We start from the raw sequence: 24,260 nt of genomic DNA, 5'->3' as shown, positions 1-24,260 counted from the left end.
TTGATTATTTTGTAAGCTGTTATAACCTGCCTGAATCCTATTGGTTGGGGACTATTGGTTATTCCATGATTCTTGGGGCGTATGAGCTCCCCCAATGGGGGGAGGGGGAAATCATTAGCAGTTGCACCTGTATAACGAGAGCTGGCCAGTGTGGTACCAGCTCGTGAAGGAAGCAGTGGTGAACTACTACTGCTGTGTACGTATCATTGTAAATAAAGTTACTTTCTGTTTGACTCTGCAAACTCGTGCTGGATACTTCGTGGCCCTCACAAAATAAACAACCTTTATCAAATCAAAAGAAAATAAAATAATATTTAAATTTAACTTCAGCTCTAACACACCAGATTACATGCAGTTTCTGAACCTTAACACGCTAGTACCCATTAGACAACACTGCAACAGAAAACGCAGCTCTCGTGCCACTTTCGCAGGCAGTCAAAAGGCAATTCTTGCATTTACGAAATGACTTTCCTTCTAATAGGGACATTCATTCTGAACCCTTTTCCAAAGCCTGCCTCAGTGACAACATTCATGCCCTCTCTGGATAGTTTCCACAGTCTTGGCTTGTAACTGTTCAAACCAACATTTCTTCCTCTCTCTCTCAGCTTCACTCACCCCCTCAAATGAAGGTTCCCCCCTGAGTTGACCAGACTTGAATCCCTTATCATTATCTTAGCTGATTACCCAACATTGCTTATACAAAGGAACAGAGCTATGCCATTCATATGCAACTACCCTTCCCTTGACAGACAAAGCCTTCATCAGACTCTGGCTGGTCAAATAAGGTCGTCCAAATGACAATAGATCTCAGGTGGATCATCCTGGCTGAACTCAGGCATCCTCTGTATTCGCACTAATGAGGTTAAGTCTGATTGGGGCAAGGTAACTCAGGCCGTGAGCGTATCCCTCTAACTCTGCTGCCAGCAGGCTTTTCTTCAGTCTACTTAACCTCTAAATTGCCTGCTACATCTTGGACCCCATTTCTGGACCCAAGTTCTTAACTGTTCCCTATCATGACACAATATCATAAAAGAAGTCCAGTTCCTAAAGGTAAATTTTGTCCCACAATTCTTGGGAGCCCCACTAAATATTTAGGGGATGGGGTGGGGGTTTGAAAAATCATGCCCCACCGAATCAGAATTGAAAACTTTGGTCTGAAATGAGCAAAATGGTGGAGAGCTGGGCTCCAATCTTTGTAGAGTCATACTGTGGAATTTATTGCCCTATCCTGTGATGAGTTTAGTGGCTGGGGGGTGTTTCAACAGGCAGCAGGGTGGTGGATGAGGACCCCACCACTTCCCTGATTAGGTTTGTGGTGGGAAGGCCCATGGACAACGTACCTGGTTCATTGCCAATGAGACCATTAAGTGGGAAATTACTGCCACTTATCCTGCCACAGCTGCTATCCCCAACCCCCAGTGTTGGGCAGGGGACTTGCCAAATGGGATGCCCAAAAAGCAAACCCCGTTGTGGTTGCTTGCGGGCTCCAAGGGGTAGGGAGGGCCCTCATTTAAAGGCATTCGGTGTCGGGAACCAACATTGAGAAAGAGGGTGCTCACTGAGAGGCAAGCTCCTGCCCTTTCTGCCTTCCCTCTAACCCACTAACCCTGCCTTCCACCATCATTCACCTCCACCTGGATCCATTGGTGATCTGAGGCCTTGAGCGGATGTAGCACCTGTCACAGCCAATGCTTCCTCTGTGGCGCTGCTGAGTAATGAAAAGCAGCTGACCTCTGATTGACCAGAGGTCACTCATTGTAGGCTGACCTTCTGCTCCAGAGCTCTTGAAAGTAAGCCAAAAAGCAGAAACGCGGGCTCCCATTGGTTCTCTAGCTGACTGGAGAGACCACTGTCACCTCCATTAAATACCACTCGTAAAGTCATTACTTCATTGAAAGAGGCCATTCTTCCCATCAAGTTCATACACGTTCTCTGTCGGGCAATCTTATCAGTTCCATTCGGGCTTCTGTCCCCCATGAACAAATCCATTTAATGTCCTTTTTCCAACTCTGAACCAAAGGAGATGGTAAGTTTTCAGTCACTTTTTCCTTAAGCCACAGTGCTGTTGCCTATAAAGATTTACAAGAGGACTCTTCTGGAAGCAATAGTTTTCAAGATTGAAGGAATTGGCCACTTGTGGTATTGCCATTGTTTGAGTTTTCAGCCTACCTGTTCAGGCCTCTGCTGTTTCCCACATTGTGATGGATACCGGCCTCACAAGGCCAGAAGAGGAATTCAGGATTCAGGACAAGAAGTAATTGTCATGTCCCCTGGATGTAAACCGGCGGATCACAGAAAACATAAACCCTCAATATGCTGGTCGGATTCCCTACTTGTATTCGCTCTGTATTACAGATCTGACATGCAACCCCTGGTGCTGCTGGACTACTTACCGCCTTTGCAGGGCCGTGGGGGCCTAAAGTCAAATGTCTGACAAAGGGATAGATGGCTTCACCCTGAGAAGCTCTAGCCTGTATGAACTGATTCAATGCCGCCCTCACTGTAAACTCACATTTGGGGAATGGCCGTTCAGTTGTAAGGCTGCTGATGCCACAATGTCAGACACCAGCTTGGTTCAGAACTTTAGCACAGAAAAGGGGAGAGGCTGTGAGTAAACGCACACATCTTAGTCTTCCAAAGGACAGTCCAGTTATGGAGGTTGATTTCTAAAGCAATCATTACTGATGTTAACCTTGGGTAAAAGATGTTGCATGTGGAGCATTTGCCCTGAAGTCATTTTGCAGTGCACTGTGATCAGTGTGGGACATTAGGAAGCAAATTTAAAAATAAAAAAAATAAAAAATAAAACAATGATGCAAGCCAAAATCCTGCTGTAAGGGTTATTAGTCAACAGGGAAATAAGCAGACAACTACTGACCTCTGTGCTCACTGATGTAGTAGAAGGGTTGGGTACATAAAGGGTTAATGTAGGACTGAGTACATTAAAGCCTACCCACATAGTGATGCATGAAGATGCCTGACCTCGAGCCAGGGTCTGTCTGGAGATGGAAACAGTTGGGTTAAGACCTAGAATATGGTCAGCTTCATACTTGTATCTCCCACAGTAAGTATGTACATAGTTATGAGTTGTTAATAAACACTTGCTGTTAACATACTCCAGACTGGAAGGCCCTGCCTTCTCATCCTTACCCCTTGCCTGAGGTGTGGTGATCCTCAGGTTAAACCACCACAGTCAGCTTTCTCCCTCAAAGCAACTAATGGTCATCTGGGAATATATTGACTTTCCGATTCTTACTCCAGACTGGAAGCTTACTTCATGGTGTTCGAAGCAGGATTCTTCAATTGAAAGGTGCTGCCGTTAGATAACTTGTACAGAAATCTTACATTCACGGTTTTAGAGTAACTTGCTCCATGGATGATAATTTACAGCTTGTTTCAAAGACTCTAACATTGCATTTGTGTTAAAAATAAGTAGACACTTGTTAGTGGTGTTGTGGTGCGGTGGTTGGGACTACCCTGTCTCTGACAATTATGGTAATAAGTCTAATTCAGCTAACACACTCGGTTTATGAATCGCAACAATGGAGAGCATCTTAGTTCTTCTATTGTGCTCTAAAACCCTTTTACTTCCTTTGTAAAATGTCATGATGTGGAGATGTCGGCGTTGGGCTGGGGTGAGCACAGTAAGAAGTCTTACAACACCAGGTTAAAATCCAACAGGTTTGTTTCAAACACTAGCTTTCGGAGCACTTCTCCTTCCTCAGGAAGGAGCAATGCTCCGAAAGCTAGTGTTTGAACAAACCTGTTGGACTTTAACCTGGTGTTGTAAGGCTTCTTACTTTGTAAAATGTGTATGAGGGCTGCAATATTAACGATGTCAGATTACAAGAAATTTATTATGATTACCTACAAATTCATTGGACAAATTCCTGAGCAATGCTTCTGCTCGTGACAAAATAAAGGACAGTCAACCCGAAAAAATAATTAAGACACCATAACATAAAGCAGAATGTCACTATTGATTCTCAAGCGACCCATTAATGAATAATTCATCTTCTGCAATGTTTTGCTAAGGAGTTTATTGTATTGTGTTATTGCTAGATTCAGCTTCTCAGAGGTAAATGTTGAAATTGGATAAAAGCTGAGTAGCTGAGGGTTTTTAAGAAATGTTTTTTGATTAACTGCTTGTGGCTGTCAGTAAGGCATGCGACGGCAGTCAATGTCAGCCATTCATTGTCAGCCGAGGGTTAACGCTGCATGTTAGAATGCCCTCTTCATAGAATATTGCAGCACAGAAAATTGACCATTCAGCTCTTCGTGCCTGTCCTAGCCCTTTGAAAGAACTATCCAATTAGTCCCACAATGCTGCACCATGGTTTGGCTCCGTATCCCTTAATACCCTTGCCCAGGAACAAAAGAAAAACCTGCCGCTCTGCAAATTCCTCCTTTCCGAGTATTTATCCAGTTTCCTTTTAAATGTTATTGAATCTGCTCTTCAGCCAACGTAAGTCAGTCTTAATCTTCTAACCTTATTCTTCCGTTGCTCTTCAAGTCACTGATTCACAACGAGATGCATCCATAGGTACTGGTGCCGTTGGGTAGATCATCTTTACATATGCCCTCCCCTGGTATCATTTTCTCTCAGGGAGACTGGATAATGAGCATAAGTGTTCTACTCAGCTAATGATTCCCCCCTTTTCTAACAAACGAAAAGATCAATGGCAGTGAGTATTAGTGCACCAACTGAGCAACATAATTCGGCACAGACCAGGATTGGAATTCTGGACTGTTAACTAAGAATTACACTGGGGGTTGAATTTGCTCATGTGTCTATTAAGAAGGGATAGGATAATTTTATTACAAGTAACATTTTAGTTTTGATAAGTGCTCAGTTTTTTTTTCATCATTTCAGTTTGATTTAAAAAAAATTTAAAACCTCCAGCAACGTTTATAAACAAAGATGCATTCGCACGGCTTTTGACAATTTTAATTGGCTGTAGATTAATGAGGCTATGCCAAGTCAAATTTTATGCATTCAAAATAGCTTCTTCAAGTTTAGTGTCAGTTAATCTCGCGCCTAAGGGCATTTTCATTTTATTTTAACACAATTGAATGTTGATATTTCTTGTTTTCAAAGTACGCAGGGATTTTGTTTAACCATTTCCAGCTTTAACTGAACCAACCTTTAGCTGTAAAGCTGATCGGTGACTATCACAGAGCAGAATTAAAGGACATTTTCTCCACAACTGAGACTTCAGTGAAATGGTGAGATTCGTGATAAAGAATTGGAGGAGATCAGACCAGGTAAATGCAGATGGGATCATTAAATCAGATCAAGCTTGGCTTTTGAGGAGTTCCACAGTTTTGAGTTTCTGAGAAAGCATGATTGCTAAGGGACAGAAAGCTGAGGGATGTAACTTTCTAAGGAGCAAGGACTATTATAATAGGTGCTTACACCTATTTCAGGAGCAGTGGAGCCTAAAATGCCTGAGCTCACATTATTTCACATTGTCAATCATCTGTCTGAATTTACCTAGAAGCTGTAATGGATAAGGTAAATTGGGCAATTGGTATGTAAAATTGAGGATGAGTGGCACCCTGCACTGTTCAGGGAGAAGTTTCAAGCCTTCTATTATCATTCCTTACATCCACCGTGTGCCAAGTTGGGTTTCTGTGAGTATTGATGATAAAGTGCTTATTTTCAGTAATTTACAAGGTGCACTGCATCGGAAGCTAACCCACCAATCTGACTCCCATTGACAGTAACCTTATTGCGCTATTCCACCTCTTCCGAGTTTTTCAATATCTGCATGGCGAGACAAGCTACCCTCCACAGGCGTGATTTGCTGAGCACAGATGTATTTCAAAAGTAAAGCTGTTAGCTGGTCAACATTTCCCAGTGTCCACTTTCTCAAGTTAAGTGACTTTCTGAAGCGACCTCCAATGAATCCTCAGTTTCTAACTGCGATATATTTTATGTGTTCATAGAATTTACAGTGCAGAAGGAGGCCATTCGGCCCATCGAGTCTGCACCGGCTCTTGGAAAGAGCACCCTACCCAAGCCCACACCTCCACCCTAACCCAGTTACCCCACCCAACACGAAGGGCAAATTTGAACACTAAGGACAATTTAGCATGGCCAATCTACCTAACCTGCTCATCTTTGGACTGTGGGAGGAAACTGGAGCACCCGGAGGAAACCCACGCACACACGGGGAGAACGTGCAGACTCCGTACAGACAGTGACCCAAGCCGGAATCGAACCTGGGACCCTGGAGCTGTGAAGCAATTGTGCTAACCACTATGCTACCATGCTAACCACTATGCTACCTGTTGCTGCATCATAGTCTGGTTCTGGGTTCCCTCACTCCTTCAGCAGGGAGAGGAAGAAGTCAAAAGTTGAACTCGCACATCTACATTAATGCATGGTAGTCTGGAATCTGCAGTAGTAATAATACCAAGGCAGTTAAGATTACTGGGCCGAACGGATAGCCATTTTTAACATTTGCACATTGTGTAGCGAAAGGATAAAACCAAGGCATTGCAGCCAGTGATTATCTACTCTTCCTCAGGATGCTCTGTTGTAGTCTTCACTGATTGCAGGACGACAGTATCATTGCTTTGATGTGAGCTTGAATTGGTTACCGACTACTTTCACTGTAAAGACATATAAATAAATTGAGCCGCATTGTATCAGGAACAATTGGGACTTTAATAGTATACTTAGTTATAATTACTGTTGAATGACCTCTATGGCCCCGAAAAAAATTAAAGTTAACAGTGTGGAGTCTCATTCCCTCAAATCTAGCCCGGAAACATTAATGTTAAGAGTGTGGAGTTTCATTCCCTCAAAAAAAAATGAATGTTGTAGATATTTAAACATATGGGCCGGGATTCTCCGCTATCTGGCGGGGCGGGCTGTACCGGTGCCGAGGAGTGGCGTGAAACACTCTGGCGTCGGGCCGCCAAGAAGGTGCGGAATTCTCCGCACCTTCAGGGGCTAGGCCGGCGCTGGCATGAGTTGGCGCATGAACGGGAGTGCCAGCGTGTTCTAGCGTGATCCCAGCGCATGTGCAGGGTAGTTCTTCTCCGCGCCAGCCAAGGCGGAACGTTACAGCGGCTGGTGCGGAGGGAAAGAGTGCCCGCACGGCACAGGCCCGCCTGCAGATCGGTGGGCCCTGATCGCGGGCCAGGCCACCGTGGGGGCCCCCTCCAGAGCCAGATCCCCCCGCGCCTCCCCCGAGGACTCCGCAGACCGCCCGCAGAGCCAGGTACCGCCGGTAAGGACCTTGTTTGATTTACGCCGGCGGGACTGTCCGAAAATGGGCAGCCGCACGGCCCATCGGGAAGCGGAGAATCGCCAGGGGGGGGGGGGGGCCACTGCCAACGGCCCCCGACCGGCGCGACGCAATTCCCACCCCCGCTGAAAAACGGGCACCGGAGAATCTGGCAGTCGGCGTTGGGGCGGGATTCACACCGCCCCCCGCTGATTCTCCGGCCCGGCGGGGAGTCGGAGACATTTTGTTCTTTCATAGATTGTGTTTTCTTACTTAGGGATCTTCTTCAATCCCATGTGCATGCCCTAATTTTATTTTACTTTCTGTACAACTATTTAAATGTACTTTATAGTACCTGGGGCGTCATTCTCCGACCCCCCGCCGGGTCGGAGAATGGCCGTAGGCCGCCATGAATCCCGCCCCCGCCCCCGCCGAAGTCTCCAGTACCGGAGATTGGGTGGGGGCAGGAATCAGGCCGCGCCGGTTGGCGGGACCCCCCGCTGGATTCTCCGGCCCGGATGGGCCGAAGTCCCGCCCAGAAACTGCCTGTCCCGCCGGCGTAAATCAAACCTGGTATTTACCGGCGGGACCAGGCGGCGTGGGCGGGGTCCTGGGTGGGGCGCGGGGCGATCTGACCCCAGGGGGTGCCCCCACGGTGGCCTGGCCCGCGATCGGGGCCCACCGATCCGTGGGCGGGCCTGTGCCGTGGGGGCACTCTTTCCCTTCTGCCTCTGCTACGGCCTTCACCATGGCGGAGGCGGAAGAGACTCTTCCCACTGCACATGCGCGGGAAACTGACAGCGGCCGCGGACGCTCCCGCGCATGCGCCGGGAAACTGTCAGGGGCCGCTGACGCTCCCGCGCATGCGCCGCATTTCCGCGCCAGCTGGCGGGGCAACAAACGCCATTTCCGCCAGCTGGCGGGGCGGAAATCCCTCCGGCGCCGGCCTAGCCCCTCAATGTTGGGGCTAGGCCACCAAAGATGCGGAGCATTCCGCATCTTTGGGCCGGCGCGATGCCCGTCTGATTGGCGCCGTGTTTGGCGCCAGTCGGCGGACATCGCGCCGTTGGGGGAGAATTTCGCCCCTGATTTTTGCTTCCTGCTTTATTATCCATCAGAATTCTTCAAGCTGATTGGTTGGTTAGTCTCCATGCTCCCTGCCCTGTAGAAGTCGCCAAACTCAAACTGGGGCGAAATTCTCCCGAAACGGCGCGATGTCCGCCGACTGGCGCCCAAAACGGCGCCAATCAGACAGGCATCGCTCCGCCTCAAAGGTGCGGAATGCTCCGCATCTTTGGGGGCCGAGCCCCAACATTGAGGGGCTAGGCTGGCGCCGGAGGAATTTCCGCCCCGCCAGCTGGCGGAAACGGCCTTTGTTGCCCCGCCAGCTGGCGCGGAAATGACATCCCCGGGCGGTGGCGCATGCGCGGGAGCGTCAGCGGCCGCTGACAGTATCCCATGGATGCACAGTGGAGGGAGTCTCTTCCGCCTCCGCCATGGTGGAGATCGTGGTGAAGGCAGAAGGGAAAGAGTGCCCCCACGGCACAGGCCCGCCCCCGGATCGGTGGGCCCCTATCGCGGGCCAGGTCACTGTGGGGGCACCCCCCGGGGCCAGATCGCCCCGTGCCACCCCCAGGACCCCGGAGCCCGCCCACGCCGCCTTGTCCCGCCGTTCAAAAGGTGGTTTAATCCACGCCGGCGGGACAGGCAATTTATGGGCGGGACTTCGGCCCATCCGGGCCGGAGAATCGAGCGGGGGGGCCTGCCAACCGGCGCGGCCCGATTTCCGCCCCCGTCGAATATCCGGTACCGGAGACTTTGGCAACCGGCGGGGGCGGGATTCACGGCAGCCCCCGGCGATTCTCCAACCCGGCGGGGGGGTCGGAGAATGACGCCCCTGGTGTTGGAAAAGAGGAGGTCTTTGCTTTGAGGCCCGCTAAAACTTTGTGGACAGTGCTTTTCAATTAAACCAGTGAGTGCTGTTGTTTCTGACCACAGAATTCAGCTGAAGAGAAATTTCTGGGGAAATTGTGACCAATCATTGAAAGTTAGCCATGAGGAAGTTCAGTTTTAATCATGGCTGCTTTTAATTCGCATTTCTGTTGATTTTTTTATAGAATCCCTACAGTGAAAAAAGAGGCCATTCGGCCCACCAAGCCTGCATCGACCATCCAAAAACAAACCATCCAGAGGCTCACTCCCCCACCCTATCCCCATAACCCCACCTGGCCTTTGCACACTAAGGGACAAATTAGCAAGGCCAATCCACCTAACCTGCACATAGCACTGCAAACCACTGTGCCACCATGCCCCCCCCCCCTACCCCATTACATAATAATTCTACTCCAATGCAGCTTTTGGGCACCCCTATATTTGCTGCTATTGATTTGTTTTCTTTGTTACTCCTCAGAATGTCATCTGAAAATATCAGTGAAATGTTGAGTTTTACTGGGCTGAATATTACGGGATACTGCCACTCACCATCTTGACGGCTGCCCCACAGTAGTCTCGTGCTGGGAGCAGTGTTGATTGCATTAAGGTGAGACTTCAGCCCCCATCTTGGTAGGAAGTCCCTCTTTAGAGAGATGCTGGCCAATCAGTTGTCTGGCAGTTCTGTTGCCCCAGAGGACCCCAGATAAGTCCCGGGTTAGGGGTCGCACCAAGGCCTGTCAACCTTACATTCACGAGGAAATTGGACTATTTTCCGGAAAGGAAGAATGCTCAGAGCTATCGGGAATATTTGGGGGAGTTGGCAGTTGGTACATTGTTCCCTTGGAGAGCTGGTGCAAACATGATGGGCTGAATGGCCTCCTATTCTGCTACAACATTACTGTGATTCTGGGTGCAATGGAAAATTGGTTATTAACTTGCGACAAGCCTATTTCATGCTGCTGACATAAATTACTTTCCCCCTCCCCAAGTTTAGCTCAGTTGGTTGGACAGCTGGTTCATGATGCAAGCCAACAGTGCGGGTTCAATTCCCATACAGGCTGAAGGTGTCACCTTTTCAACCTCGCCCCTCGCCTGAGGTGTGGCTCCTCAGGTTAAATCACCACCAGTCAGCTCTCTCCTCTAGGGGAAAGTAGCCTATGGTCATCTGGGAGTCCGGCAACTTGACTTTTGGTCCTACGAGGAGAGATTGAGGAGAGTCGGATGTGAATTCTCCGGAATTTAGAAAAATGAGAGGTGATCACATTGGAACAGACAAACTTGTTACAGGGCTCAACAGAGTAGATACAGAATGGATGTTTCACTGGCTAGGGGAGAGGAGGGGGTGATCTAGACCCAGGGGACATGGTCTCAGAATAAGAGGTAGGCCTTTTAGGACTAAGATGAGAAAGCATTTCTGCACTCAGAGGGGGGTAAATATTTGGAATTCTCTACCCCAGATGCTATGAATGCTCAGTCATTGAGTATGTCCAAGACAGAGATCAATAGATTTCTAGATAGTAAAGACATCAAGGGACAAGGTAATAGTGTGGGGAAAATCCATTGAGCTGGAAGATCAGCCATGATCTTGGTGATTGGCGGAGCAAGTTCAAGGGGCTGAATGGCATACTTTTCCTCCTATTTCCTGCAATCTTATGATTGGTTAAATCTGGGTATGGGCTCAGAGAAAAGTAAATAAACAGTCGAAAGAGCTGGAAGACTGAGCTGAAACACGGAGTAGACATTTTAAAGCACTGTGAATGATATGCGTTACGCACAGGTGTCATCCCTGCATAGCTGTGAAATATAGAATATACAACACAGACCCTTCATGATTTAACTGCCTCTATCAAACTTCCTCTCAATCATCTCTTCTCCAAAAAAAAAACATTCCCAACTTCTTCTATCTATCTAAAGAACTGAAGTTCTTCATCCGGGGAACCACACTCGTGAATCTTTCCTGCACTCTCTCTAATGCCGTCACATCTTTCTCAAAGTGTGGTGTCCACAACTGGATGCAATACTCTAGTTGAGGCTGAACCAGTGTTCCATACAATAGTCTGTCCGATCTTAGTCCTACTGAATTTCAGAGAATGATCATTCAAAATCCTTTTGGAGAATCCTTTCCCACTGTTGCTTTTACTCGCTTTGAAATTTTAAAATCTTGGCGAGCCACGTCAATGGAAAATAAAAATTGGCACAGCAAAACAGTCAGCTGGCAATTCCCTCAGATGGTTGAGACCAATTTCACCCCATGATATTCTCAAAGGTCCTTAAAAATTAAAAAGATATTGGAAAAGTTTACAGAATGGAATCAAAGATAATGAGTAGTTCAAAACTAAGCTGTAAAGAAAACAAGGGAGTTATATCTGTCATTGTTGTAGAATTGTTCTGGGAGTCCCATCCAAGTTACAATCCCCTTTTGTAATGAACTGGAGGAGATGACAGCTGAAGCTTAAAACAACTTAAAGCGTAACCCCCTCCGGAGTTTCATTCCTTCCAGAAGTGCATTGACTCATGAAGACACGTCAAATTTCTCCATGTTAGCTCTTTTAATACTGATTATTGAGCTGTTCTATGTCTATCTTGAAAATAAGTGGGTCAGTATGTTTTTAATGAAGATAATTTTTCATCGGAATCTCTGGAGTTTTTGCTATTGATTGACGGGATGTGGGTGTTGCTGGCTAGGCCAGCATTTATTGCCCATCCCCAATCGCTCTTGAGTAGGTGGTGGTGAGCTGCCTCCTTGAGCCGTTGCAGTCCCTGAGGCATAGTTACATCCACAGTGCTGTGTGGTGGCAATCGGGACGGAGAAGGACAACTCAAATAAGTTAACAATTGTGTTAAATTGGTACACAAACCAACGTTACTCATCTCTACTGTAGAACAGGTAGACACCTCACCCACCTGCAGAACCCTGTGGATTAATATTGGAGATGGAGGGTAAGATATGTCCAGGTGTTTTCCCGATGGAAATACAGATGGGGGAGGGAAGTTTTGGAGGATAAGCTTAGAATAAATCTCCATGTTCAGTTTGATTGAGAGTCTGCTTTCTAGCAGGCCTGTCAGCCAATCCACAATACAGTACAGGGATACTTTCTTAATATAAAAGGATATTACATGATCTGATAACAAAAATGCATGGTTTCATAGAATTTACAGTGCAGAAGGAGGCCATTCGGCCCATCAAGTCTGCACCGGCTCTTGGAAAGAGCATCCTACCCAAGGTCAACACCGCCACCCTATCCCCATAACCCAGTAGCCCCACCCAACACGAAGGGCAATTTTGGACACTAAGGGCAATTTATCATGGCCAATCCACCTAACCTGCACATCTTTGGACTGTGGGGGGAAACCGGAGCACCCGGAGGAAACCCACGCACACACAGGGAGGATGTGCAGACTCCGCACAGACAGTGACCCAAGCCGGAATCGAACCTGGGACCCTGGAGCTGTGAAGCAATTGTGCTATCCACAAGGCTACCGTGCTGCACAGTGGTGAGCACTTCTGCCTCACAGCGCCAGGGACTCAGGTTTAATTCTGGCCTTGGGTGACTGTGTGGAGTTTGCATGTTCTCCCCGTGTCTGCATGAGTTTCCTCTGGGTGCTCTGGGTTTCCTCCCACAGTCCAAAGATCTGCAGGTTAGGTGGATTAGCCATGCTAAATTGCCCCTTAGTGTCCAAACGGTTAGATTGGGTTACGGGCATAAGGTGGGTCATGGGCCAACAGGGTTGGTGCAGACTCGATGGGCCAAATAGCCTCCTTCGGTACTGTAGGAATTCTATGATTCTATGATTCTTTGATGCAGTGAAGCAGTCAAAAGATGTGTAGGATCGGCCATGCTAAAATTGCCTCTTTGTGTCCAAAGATATGCAGGTTGGCGAGGTTATGGGGTTAGGGCAGAGTAGTGGTCACAGGTAGGGTGCTTTTTCAGAGGGACAGTGCAGACGTGATGGGCGAAATGTCCTCCTTCTGTACTGTAGGGATTCTATGGAAAATGTTTCCCCCTCACAGCCTGATGCTGCCTGACTGATTTTACGGTATCTCTATCTGATTTTTAATAGCATCTCCCTCCTGACTCACGGAGAGGAAAGAGAGCACGCATTCTCCTTGAATGGCAAGACATTGCTAACAAGTTGACTGCGGTTTGTGAACTGGGCAAAACAACTGCCCCAGCCACATTTTAAGTAGCTTTTCATCTCTCTGTGGATTCACCACACAGCATGGATGTTATCTGGGAGAACTAATCTTGTTGAGTCAAGCTCCTGCTCAAAACACACATTAAAAACAGCTTATATCCAAGTCTTTCCTCCAAGACAGTGCCATGAGGTCCCCAAATATGATCATTGCCTTCAGGGCAGAGGAAAGAGAAGAAGTCAAGGAATTATTTTGGAACGCCACGCAACCTGGAGGATAATTATTTGTTTTCTAGTTGTCTCTCTCTCTCTCTGCTTTATAGTCAAACAAGTTACAAGCAAGAAGTCACCAAAGCTACATTTCACTTCAATCTGATATTTTCGTCAGGTAAAACATTTAGGCGAAGCCCTTGTATAAAATGGTCAGTAAATGGCAATTACTTTTGTATAGAATTCCCTTTCAATAGTAACAATAAATGGTGAAACGGTAGCACATGGAGAGGACAATAAAAATGAAAACAGCAGAAGCTATCAGCCCTGTAAGGGGGAAAGGTGGATTCAGCTATCGGTTCCTTCGTTCACACTGATATGGTTTTGAATCTACCTCAGCTTGAGATAAAACTCTCCTTGTACTGTTGGCTGTAAGGACCCTACATGAGTCCTGTTCTCGTGGGCATGTGTCCAACAGATAATTTAGCAGTAAATTGCAGCTGGAGTCAGTGCAATCTTTGGATGTCCAGTGTGAGAGGTGGAAATGGCACACTAGAGAGTTATTTACAATGTTGGGATGGAAGCATTTTGGTTGAAACGGAGTAAAAAGTACTTTACGATACAGTATAGTTGAAACTTTTATGTCTATGACCTGTAAAGGATGCTCTTTTAATTTCTTTATAATATGGCTGTTAGGGCAGATTCAATTTACAAAAGGTTAACGTCTGGGAGTGCTAAATTTTTTAGTAACACTTAAAGCTGCATTAATAAGCTTCCCAAGGTGAAATGGTACCGACATCAGACTGTCAACTTTTGCAAATTAATTTAGCTTTGAGACAATGAGGTTTATTTGGTTTTATTCCATGTAATTCTTTTTATCACTTCATCGCTAGGCCAGCATTTATTGCCAGTCCTTAACTGTCCAGGGCAGCATGGTAGCACAGTGGTTAGCTCTGCTGCTTCACAGCGCCAGGCACGCGGTTTCGAATCCCGGCTTGGGTCACTGTCTGTGCGGAGTCTGCACGTTCTCCCGTGTCTGCGTGGGTTGCCTCCGGGTGCTCCGGTTTCAACCCACACTCCAATGATGTGCGGGTTAGGTGGATTGGTCATGCTAAATTGCCCCGTAGTGTCCAAAGGTTAGATTACTGGGTTAGGGGATAGGGTGGAGGTGTGGGCTTAGGTAGGCTGCTCCTTCAGGGGCCGGTGTAAACTCGAGGGGCTGAATGGCCTCCTTCGGCACTGTAAATTCTATGATTCTTTGAGAAGGCGGTGGTGAGCCGTCTTCTTGAACCACTGCAAGCTGTGCAGTGAACTTACACACAAAGTGCTGTTATCAGGGAATCCCCTCGGGACCCAGCGATGATGATGGAATAGGGATATATTTCCTGCTCTGTGACTGGGTGAGAAATTTACAGATGGTAGTGTTCCCATGTGCTCCTGGCCCTTGTCCTACTAGGTGATATACGTCTGGGTTTGCAAGGTGCTGTTGAAAAATCCTTGACAAGTTCCTGTCATGCATCTTGTAGCTGGTACATACTGCAGCCACAGTGTGTTGATTGTAGAAGGGGTGAATGTTTAAAGTGGTGGATTGGGTGCCAATCAAGTAGGATGCTTTGTCTTGGATGCTGTCAAGTTCTTCATTGATGGAGTCGTGCTTATCCAGGGTAGAGAGTATTCCATCACACTCCTGACTTGTACCTTGTAGATGATGGACAGGCTTTAGGAAGTAAAGAAGTGAGTTACTCACCGCAAAATTCCCTGCTCTTCCAGCCACATTATTTCTGTGGCTGCTCCAGTTATGTTTCTGGTCAATGGTTACAGCACCGCCCCCCCCCCCCCCCTCCAGCGCCCCCCTGCCCCCCAAAGAAGTTGAATGTCAGGGATTCAGTGATGACAATCTATTGAGTATCAGAAGGAGGTGCTTAGACTATCTTTTGTCGGAAAGGATCAATTCTTGGCACTTGTGTGGCACAACAGTTACGTGCCATTTATCACCCCAAGCCCGAATGATGTCCAGGTCTTGTTGCTTTCGCAGATGGACTGTCTCAGTATCTGAGGAGTTGCAAATGGTGCTGAACACTGTTCTGTCATCAGAAGATCTTCTCTTCTGACCATATGATGGCACAGAGCTGATTGATGAAGCAGCTGAAGATGATTGAGCTTTGGGCACTACTCTGAGGAAGTCCTACAATGATGTTGTGGGACTGAGATTAGGGGCGTCATTCTCCGACCCCCCGCCGGGTCGGAGAATGGCCGTTGGCCGCCGTGAATCCCGCCCCCGCCCCCGCCGAAGTCTCCGAAGGGAGAAAAGTCGGCGGGGCGTTAATGGCGCCGCTGCCGCGGAGAATGTCACGGGTCTGCGCAAGGCAGCCGATTTTCGGCCTGCCGATATTCTCCCTTCCGGATGGGCCGAAGTCCCGTCGACGTGATGACCGTTCACGTCGACGTCAATCAAACCTCCTTTTCATCGGCGTGACCCGGTGCTCCAGGCTCACGCCGACCAGCGAGGAGGTGAGTGACGGCCTGGGGGGTTGGCTCTGGGCAGGAAATGGCGTGGCCGCAGACTGATTGCCTGAGGAGAGGTGTGTCTCGGCTTGTGTGTGTGTGCGGCGGGGGGGGGGGGGGGGGGTGGTTAGAGTAGGCTGGGCTCCGGGGGAGTGCCGGGAGGGGGTCCGTGCCGGGGTGGAGGTTGGGGGTTGTGGAGGGGGTCCGTGCCGGGGTGGAGGTTGGGGGGGGGGGCCGTGCCGGGGTGGAGGTTGGGGGTTGGGGAGGGGTTCCGTGCCGGGGTGGAGGTTGGGGGGGGTCCGTGCTGGGGTGGAGGTTGGGGGGGTCCGTGCTGGGGTGGAGGTTGGGGGTTGTGGAGGGGGTCCGTGCCGGGGTGGAGGTTGGGGAGGGGGTCCGTGCCGGGGTGGAGGTTGGGGGTTGTGGAGGGGGTCCGTGCCGGGGTGGAGGTTGGGGGGGGGGGCCGTGCCGGGGTGGAGGTTGGGGGTTGGGGAGGGGGTCCGTGCCGGGGTGGAGGTTGGGGGGGGGGGCCGTGCCGGGGTGGAGGTTGGGGATTGGGGAGGGGTTCCGTGCCGGGGTGGAGGTTGGGGGTTGGGGAGGGGTTCCGTGCCGGGGTGGAGGTTGGGGGGGTCCGTGCTGGGGTGGAGGTTGGGGGTTGTGGAGGGGGTCCGTGCCGGGGTGGAGGTTGGGGAGGGGGTCCGTGCCGGGGTGGAGGTTGGGGGTTGTGGAGGGGGTCCGTGCCGGGGTGGAGGTTGGGGGGGGGGGCCGTGCCGGGGTGGAGGTTGGGGGTTGGGGAGGGGGTCCGTGCCGGGGTGGGTGATGGGAGGGCAAATGAGTTGGTCCACCTGGCCAGGTGCCAGCCTCCAACAGTTGGACCCATGCGGTCCATGCCACCTGGCTGGGGGGAGGAGGGGATATGGGCAATGATGACATGTCGTCGTTCCCCTCCCCCCCACCAGGTCGTCATGTTTTCAGATCATCCAGCGATGTTGGCCGCCGTGGTGGCAGCCGCTCATGTCTATGTTGCCCTGGATGAGGAGGAGGAGGAGGAGGAGCGTGCCAGAGAGGCGGCGCAGGCTGCCGCAGAGGGGCAGGCGGCAGCCGCCCAGGCTGGAGGGACACCTGACCGACAGGACGAGGAGGGGGAGGAGGACGTCGCGGCCCCACGGCAACGGAGGCACCCGAGGGCGCCCCGTGTGTACCGGCCCCGGCAGTCATACCAGGACCTCACGGACCGGGAATGCAGGAGGAGACTCCGGATGAGCCGGGAAACCGTGGCACACATCTGCCACCTGCTGGCACACCTGTCACCGCGTGGCACTGGCGGGGGACACCCTCTCCCCGTGTCCGTCAAGGTTACGGTGGCCCTGAACTTTTATGCAACGGGGTCATTCCAGGCACCGAGTGGGGACCTGTCCGGCATATCGCAGACATCGGTGCATCGGTGCATCCGGGCAGTGACAGATGCCCTTTATGCCATGGCGCACCGCTACATCCGCTTCCCCGTGGACCGGGCCAGCCAAGATGCCCGGGCCGTGGGCTTCTCTGCCATTGCCGGGTTCCCCATGGTCCAGGGCGCGATCGATGGGATGCACGTCGCCGTGCGGCCACCTGCAGATAACAGGGCCGTGTTCACTAATAGGAAGGGGACCTATTCGATGAACGTACAGGTGGTCTGCGACCACCGCATGATGATCCTGCACGTCTGCGCCCGTTACCCAGGCAGTGTACACGACTCATTCGTGTTGTCGCGGTCATCCATCCCCGGCATGTACGAGGGACGCCATCCCCGGCTGAGGGGCTGGTTGCTGGGCGACAGGGGCTACCCATTGCGATCGTGGCTGATGACGCCTATACGGAGGCCACGCAATGAGGCGGAGAACCGCTACAATGATGCCCATGTAGCGACAAGGGGAGTGATCGAGAGGTGCTTTGGCGTGCTGAAGATGCGTTTCAGGTGCCTGGACCTCTCTGGGGGCGCCCTCCAGTATCGGTCAGATAGGGTCGGCCGCATCATTGTGGTGTGCTGCGTCCTGCACAACATAGCCCAGCAGAGGGGCGATGTGCCGCAAGCAGAGGAGGGCGGAGTGGAGGAGCAGCAGGAAGAGGCCCAGTCCTCCCCAGATGAGGGGGATGGGGGCAATGGTCAGGGCAGACGGGGTAGACACAGACGGGTGGCTGTCCACCGTTACCGGCTGGCCCAGCGGGCACGGGACAGACTGATAGACGCCCGCTTCACTGACTAGATGGGCGTGGGAATCGGGTAGTATGGCCACAGACCGCACACCATGACAACAGCCGACGACCCACACCCCCCACCCATCCATCCACCCAGCACCATCACCCCCCTCCCCAACCCCACACACCCCACCCGCATGCACACCACCCCCCCACTCCCAATTGCCGATCCACCGGCGGCACAACGGGCCGGGCTCACCCAGTTGCGGGTGGACGCGTGTCTATCGCAGGCCATGGAGAATGATGACAACCCGCCTCCGATGAGCTCCTGGCTCTACATCGTTGGACTATGTCTGACCCATGGCCACAGTACCACCATCCACCCGGACCATCCCTGCATGCGGCTGTGACACTGCAGCGCACGGTCCCGTCCTCTGCCCGGGGGATGTTGATGGCGGCCCAGGGGGAAGGGGGCAGACTCACCTGGGGCTGAGGTAAGACCACCCCTCACACACACACTTGCGCTCAACGTACATGACACCCCCGCACACTTTGGACAGAGCACAAAGGCAGCTTCGGTAGGTGTAACATTGACTTTAATAACCAAAGGAGTTCATGCACGTGCCCTCGCGCCTAAAACTCATCTGTGCCCTGCACCCGTGCCAACTTACTCAGTGTCTAATTGTTTGGCCTTACGGGCCCTTTGACTACGTCTACGTGGTTCCCCAGACGGTACAGCAGAACTGGAGGTGGACTCCTGTGATTCCTGCCCTCTGACACTGGATCCCTTTGGCGGCCGTTTCCTGGGGCGTCCTGGCCTAGATGGGCCAGGCTGCGGCCCGGGCGACTGGGATGGCGAGCTGCCAGCCTGTCCTGCCCGTTGCCCACCCGATGCACCTGGGACGGAAGGGGGGGAGTCCGAGGTGTCGCGGTGTACCGGGACCTCCCCTACGGAGGGAGCCGGGACGGACCACACCACCTCCTCCTCCCTCGGGGTGCCCGATGGCCCCCAGGCCTCTACATGGGTGGGGGATGCGAACGGACTGGCCATCCGACGCGCCCCCGACATCTGGCGCTGCCAGTCCTGGAGGCCCGTGCTGGTATCGACAGGGGTCTGCAGGTTTGCAGCCATGGAGCCCAGGGGGTTGTCGAACCCTGTCTGCGACAGTGCGACGCCAGCTCGCACATGGCCACTGGCGCCGATGCCCTCAGCGATGGCCTGCTGAGACTGGGCCATGGCCTGCAGAGACTGGGCCATGGCCTGCAGAGACTGGGCTATGGCCTGCTGAGACTGGGCCATGGCCTGCTGAGACTGGGCTATGGCGTTGAGCGCCTCTGCCATCTGGCGCTGGCACTGGCTCATGGCCTCCTGTGAGAGGGCAGCCATTTCCTGGGCCACAGACGCCGCCTGCACGGAAGGCCCCAGGCCTCGCAAACCGTTCCCCATGTCTGACACCGTCGCACCCATTGCCTCCACCGCGGACGCCACCCGTGCGGTGTCAGCCTGGGTGGCACGCATGACCGGGACCACTCCCAGCTCCTGGACGCGGGTGGACTCCTCCACCTGCGACCGCAGCGGCGCAAGCCACCCGTCACCCTATTCGCTCGTCTCCGTGTCGGTGGTTGCATCGGATCTATGTGTGGGTGTGGTAACTGCAGGAACCCGGGATCCATCTGGGCGGCAGATGTTCGCTTGGCCTGGGCTGCCCTCCGACCGCCCGGTCCCTCTGCTGCTCCTACCTCCACCTGCTGTACCGGGACGGCTGTGTTGTGCGCACCAGTGAGTGTACCAGACGCCTCATCACTAAAGTGCCCAACCGTGGTGAGTGTTTCTGCGATGGTGGAGGGTGTTGGTGACAGCAGTGGCGTTGTGTCGTGCTCTTCGTCCCACTCTGAGTCCATGGCACTTTGGGGTGGGGGTTCGTCTCCACCCATCCACTCTGAGTCACTGTCCGGTCTTTCGTCTTCCCGGGTAGGGGTGTCCTGGGTAGTGCTGTCCCGGGTAGTGCTGTCCCGGGTAGTGCTGTCCCGGGTAGGGGTGTCCTGGGTAGTGGTGTCCCGGGTAGGGGTGTCCTGGATAGTGGTGTCCTGGGTAGTGGTGTCCTGGCTCGGATGTGACGGGGGCCTGTGGCTGCCCCCCTCATCGCTGGGTGGTCGCTCCCGCACGTGACGGGGGTGTCGTCTCCCTGTTGCTCCAGGTCTCTCCGTCTCCCGTGGTCTCCGAGGGGCATCCTGCGGGCGTCGCATGCTGGAGGGTCCGGGTCTCTCCGTCTCCCGTGGTCTCCGAGGGGCATCCTGCGGGCGTCGCATGCTGGAGGGTCCGGGTCTCTCCGTCTCCCGTGGTCTCGGAGGGGCATCCTGCGGGTGGTCTGCATCTGCGGGGATGGGTGCCTGGACGTTTGGTCCTGCGATACACAATGAAGCATGCATGGTTAGACATCAGGCAGTGATCAGGTGATACGGGAGAGGGGGATATAGGGGAGGGGTGATATGGGGACGGGCTGTTGGTGGCTCACTTGCTCGTGGGGCCCCGACCTCTGCATCAGCAACCTCCCGGTCCTCAGGTCCGCCAGCCAGTTCCAGGGCCCTTTCCTCGTGTACGGTCAGTGGCCTCTCATCAGCGGGCCCTCCTCCAGTCCTCACATGCTCCCTATTGTTGTGTGCGCGCTTCTCCTGGGGGGGGGGGGGTGGTGGCAGGGGTAAAAGGCAACAGTGTTAGGCAAGTATATGAATGCACGCCATCGGTTGCGCGTGCATTGCAGAGGTTAAGGTTAGAGCTGGATTCACTTGGGGATATGGGGGATATGGGGAGGGGGGAATATGGGGGATATGGGGGAGGGGGGATATGGGGGAGGGGGGATATGGGTGATATGGGGGATATGGGGGAGGGGGGATATGGGGGAGGGGGGATATGGGGGATATGGGGGAGGGGGGATATGGGGGATATGGGGGAGGGGGGATATGGGGGATATGGGGGAGGGGGGATATGGGGGAGGGGGGATATGGGGATATGGGGGAGGGGGGATATGGGGGAGGGGGGATATGGGGGAGGGGGGGATATGGGGGATATGGGGGAGGGGGGGATATGGGGGAGGGGGGGATATGGGGGAGGGGGGATATGGGGGAGGGGGGATATGGGGGAGGGGGGATATGGGGGATATGGGGGATATGGGGGAGGGGGGATATGGGGGAGGGGGGATATGGGGAGGGGGGATATGGGGGATATGGGGGACGCTCACCCTGCCTGCTCTGACGAGGTCGTTCACCTTCTTGTGGCACTGGGTGCCTGTCCGTGGTGTTAGGGCCACAGCGGTGACGGCCTCTGCCACCTCCCTCCACAGACGCCGGCTGTGGCGTGGGGCAACTCTGCGGCCGTGCCCGGGATACAGGGCGTCCCTCCTCTGCTCCACCGCATCCAGGAGCGCCTCCACATCGCGTGACTCGAACCTCGGGGCTGAGCGACGGCCAGCCATCAAGTCGGGTGTTGCGGTCGGCTGTTCCGGTCGGGTGGGGGGGAGCTGCGCGGCCTTATGAGCCGTCACGCCGTGCAGCGCGTATGACGCTGCACGGCGTGAACCACTGCGCAAGCGCGGATCCCGTTACGTCGCTGCTAGCCCATTTCGGGCCGCAGACTATCGGCCCATTTTTATGACGTGACGCAAGTGGGATTTGCGCCGTTTTTTGCGCCGATCGGCGGAGTTTCCGCCGATAACGGAGAATTTCGCCCTAGACCTCCAACAGCCATGGCCATCTTCCTCTTCTTCCTGATAGAATTTGCCATGCAGAGGGCTTAGCTAAACAAACACAAAGGTAAGACCAGTTCTTGTACCAAGTGGAAGAGCTCATTAAACTTTGACTGACTGTGTGATGGATAAATTGACGCAATGCACCAAGTGAGGGTATAATCAGTAAACCATCTTTCTCACTCTGTCTGAAAGCCAGACTGGGGAACGATCGGGTACAACTTCAAATAGAGGAACAAGTGGCCAGGAACAGTTAATTTCAAACCAAATCTTTGCCTCGAACAGAGTGAGCTTTTTGATTTGTTTTATTGAGAAAGGAAAGGTATAAAATGCCACTGTGTTCTTTTAATTCTGTAGCTACATATTATATGGTGAAGGTGCACTCCAGATAATAGGAGGCACAATGGTGGCTCACTAAATTATTCGTAACCCGCCCAAGGGCAGGTTGTCTGCTCCACACCTCATGGGCTTGCACTTTTCTCTTCAGCTGTCTGAGAAGAGCCTTCCATTTTCCACTTCAGTGAGCGAAGGGCAATATGACTAGGGAAAAGGACTATCTGCCGATAAGCAGCCATTGACCCTCCAGGGCATAGCTCTTCCGTCATCACCACCATTCACTTGTTCTGCCTGTGGCAATATGCCTTTCGGGGATTTCAGCATGACATCGCTGGAAAGGAAGTGTGTCAAGCGGTCCAGTTTTCTTTTAAGCAGAGCACAGCACAGTACAGACAGCTCAGCTGATAATATCCTTAAGCTTTCTGTTCATGTATATCTTTTCTCGTGTGCCTCGTCTTAATAAGTGAACCACTTGAAATGAAATCTAGGATATACATTCGCCAATACATGCTTGAATTTCCAACATTCCCTCTGTCTGTCCCTCCTTTCTGATGCACCAGTCTGGAAAGTGGCTCATCTGGTTTAAGGTGCGATAGGTGACAGACAGAAAGAACATCCTTATGCCATACTGATGAGTATTGCCTCTTCCAATAGCACAAAATCTCAGTTGCATGTTTGTTTTGCCTGGAAGAACAAGGTTAAGACATTCCCTTTGGGGACTTGGTAGGATCCAAGATTCAATTTTGTGAAGGAGCCAATGGAAGGTTTAATTTTTTTGCTCTGTTTATTATTTTTTAAACCGCTTCTTTTTTCAAATCCCACTTATTTTCTTTTTACTTTAAGTGCACAGGAGACATTTAACCCAAACCCCCATTCATTTTCCAGACACCAAAAGAATTAACGTTTGTTCAGCAAAGGAAATTACAAGATAGGCTTTCTGTTTTCCTTGGAAGAATGTTAATATTGGCCCAGAAATGTTTCATATCCAATTAAGAACAACTTTCTGTGGAAATGAAATACAAAGGTAAAAAAATAGTTATTGGAGTTGTTACGACATCAGGCGATCAATTCCAGCCCCCCTTGACCTGGAATCCCAACACAAATAATTCTTAGAAAAATGCCTGAAATCCTTGGCCCTTGGCTGCCCAATAATTACAGTCTCCAGGGGCGGGATTCGCCGACCCCCCCCCGCCGGGTCGGAGAATCGCCGGGGGAGGCGGCGTGAATCCCGCCCCCGCTGGACGCCGAATTCTCCGGCGCTGGAAAATTGGCGGGGGCGGTCGGCGGCCACTCGCAGCAGCCCCCCCGGCGATTCTCCAACCCATGATGGGCCGAAGTCCCGCTCGTTCTATGCAGGTCCCGCCGGCGCAAATTGGACTAGGTCCCTTACCGGCGGGACCTGGCGGCGCGGGCGGGCTCCGGGGTCCGGGGGGTGCGTGGGGTGAGCTGGCCCCGGGGGTTGCCCCCACGGTGGCCTGGCCCGTGATCGAGGCCCACTGATCCGCGGGCGGGCCTGTGCCGTGGGGGCACTCTATTCCTACGCGCCGCCCGTGCAAGCCTCCACGATGGCCAACGCGTAGGTGAACCCCCCATGCGCATGCGCAGGGATGGCGTCAGCAGCCGCTGACGCTCACGTGCATGCGCGAACCCGCGCCGGCTGGTGGAGTACCTTCGACCCCGGCTGGCACAACGCCAAAGGCCTTCCACGCCGGCCGGCGGGAGCCAACCACTCCGGGGCGGGCCTAGCCCCTCAAGGTGCGGAGGATTCCGCACCTTTGGAGCGGCCCAACGCCGGAGTGGTTCCCGCCACTCCACCGCGCCTTTTCTGCCAGCCACGCCGATTCCCGGAGAATCCCGCCCCAGGTTTGTAAATTTAAACACAATTACTTTGTATTAATAACAAGAGCTATAAGGAAATGTGCAACAAATACAATTGGGTAATTATCAACTAATTCTTAATCCCCCACTGTAACTTGCTCCCACCCTC

The sequence above is a fragment of the Scyliorhinus torazame genome, chromosome 1, assembly GCF_047496885.1.
Source record: "Scyliorhinus torazame isolate Kashiwa2021f chromosome 1, sScyTor2.1, whole genome shotgun sequence".
Taxonomy (NCBI): domain Eukaryota; kingdom Metazoa; phylum Chordata; class Chondrichthyes; order Carcharhiniformes; family Scyliorhinidae; genus Scyliorhinus; species Scyliorhinus torazame.
The sequence above is the reverse complement of the archived record's forward strand: the minus strand, read 5'-3'. Positions refer to the sequence as shown.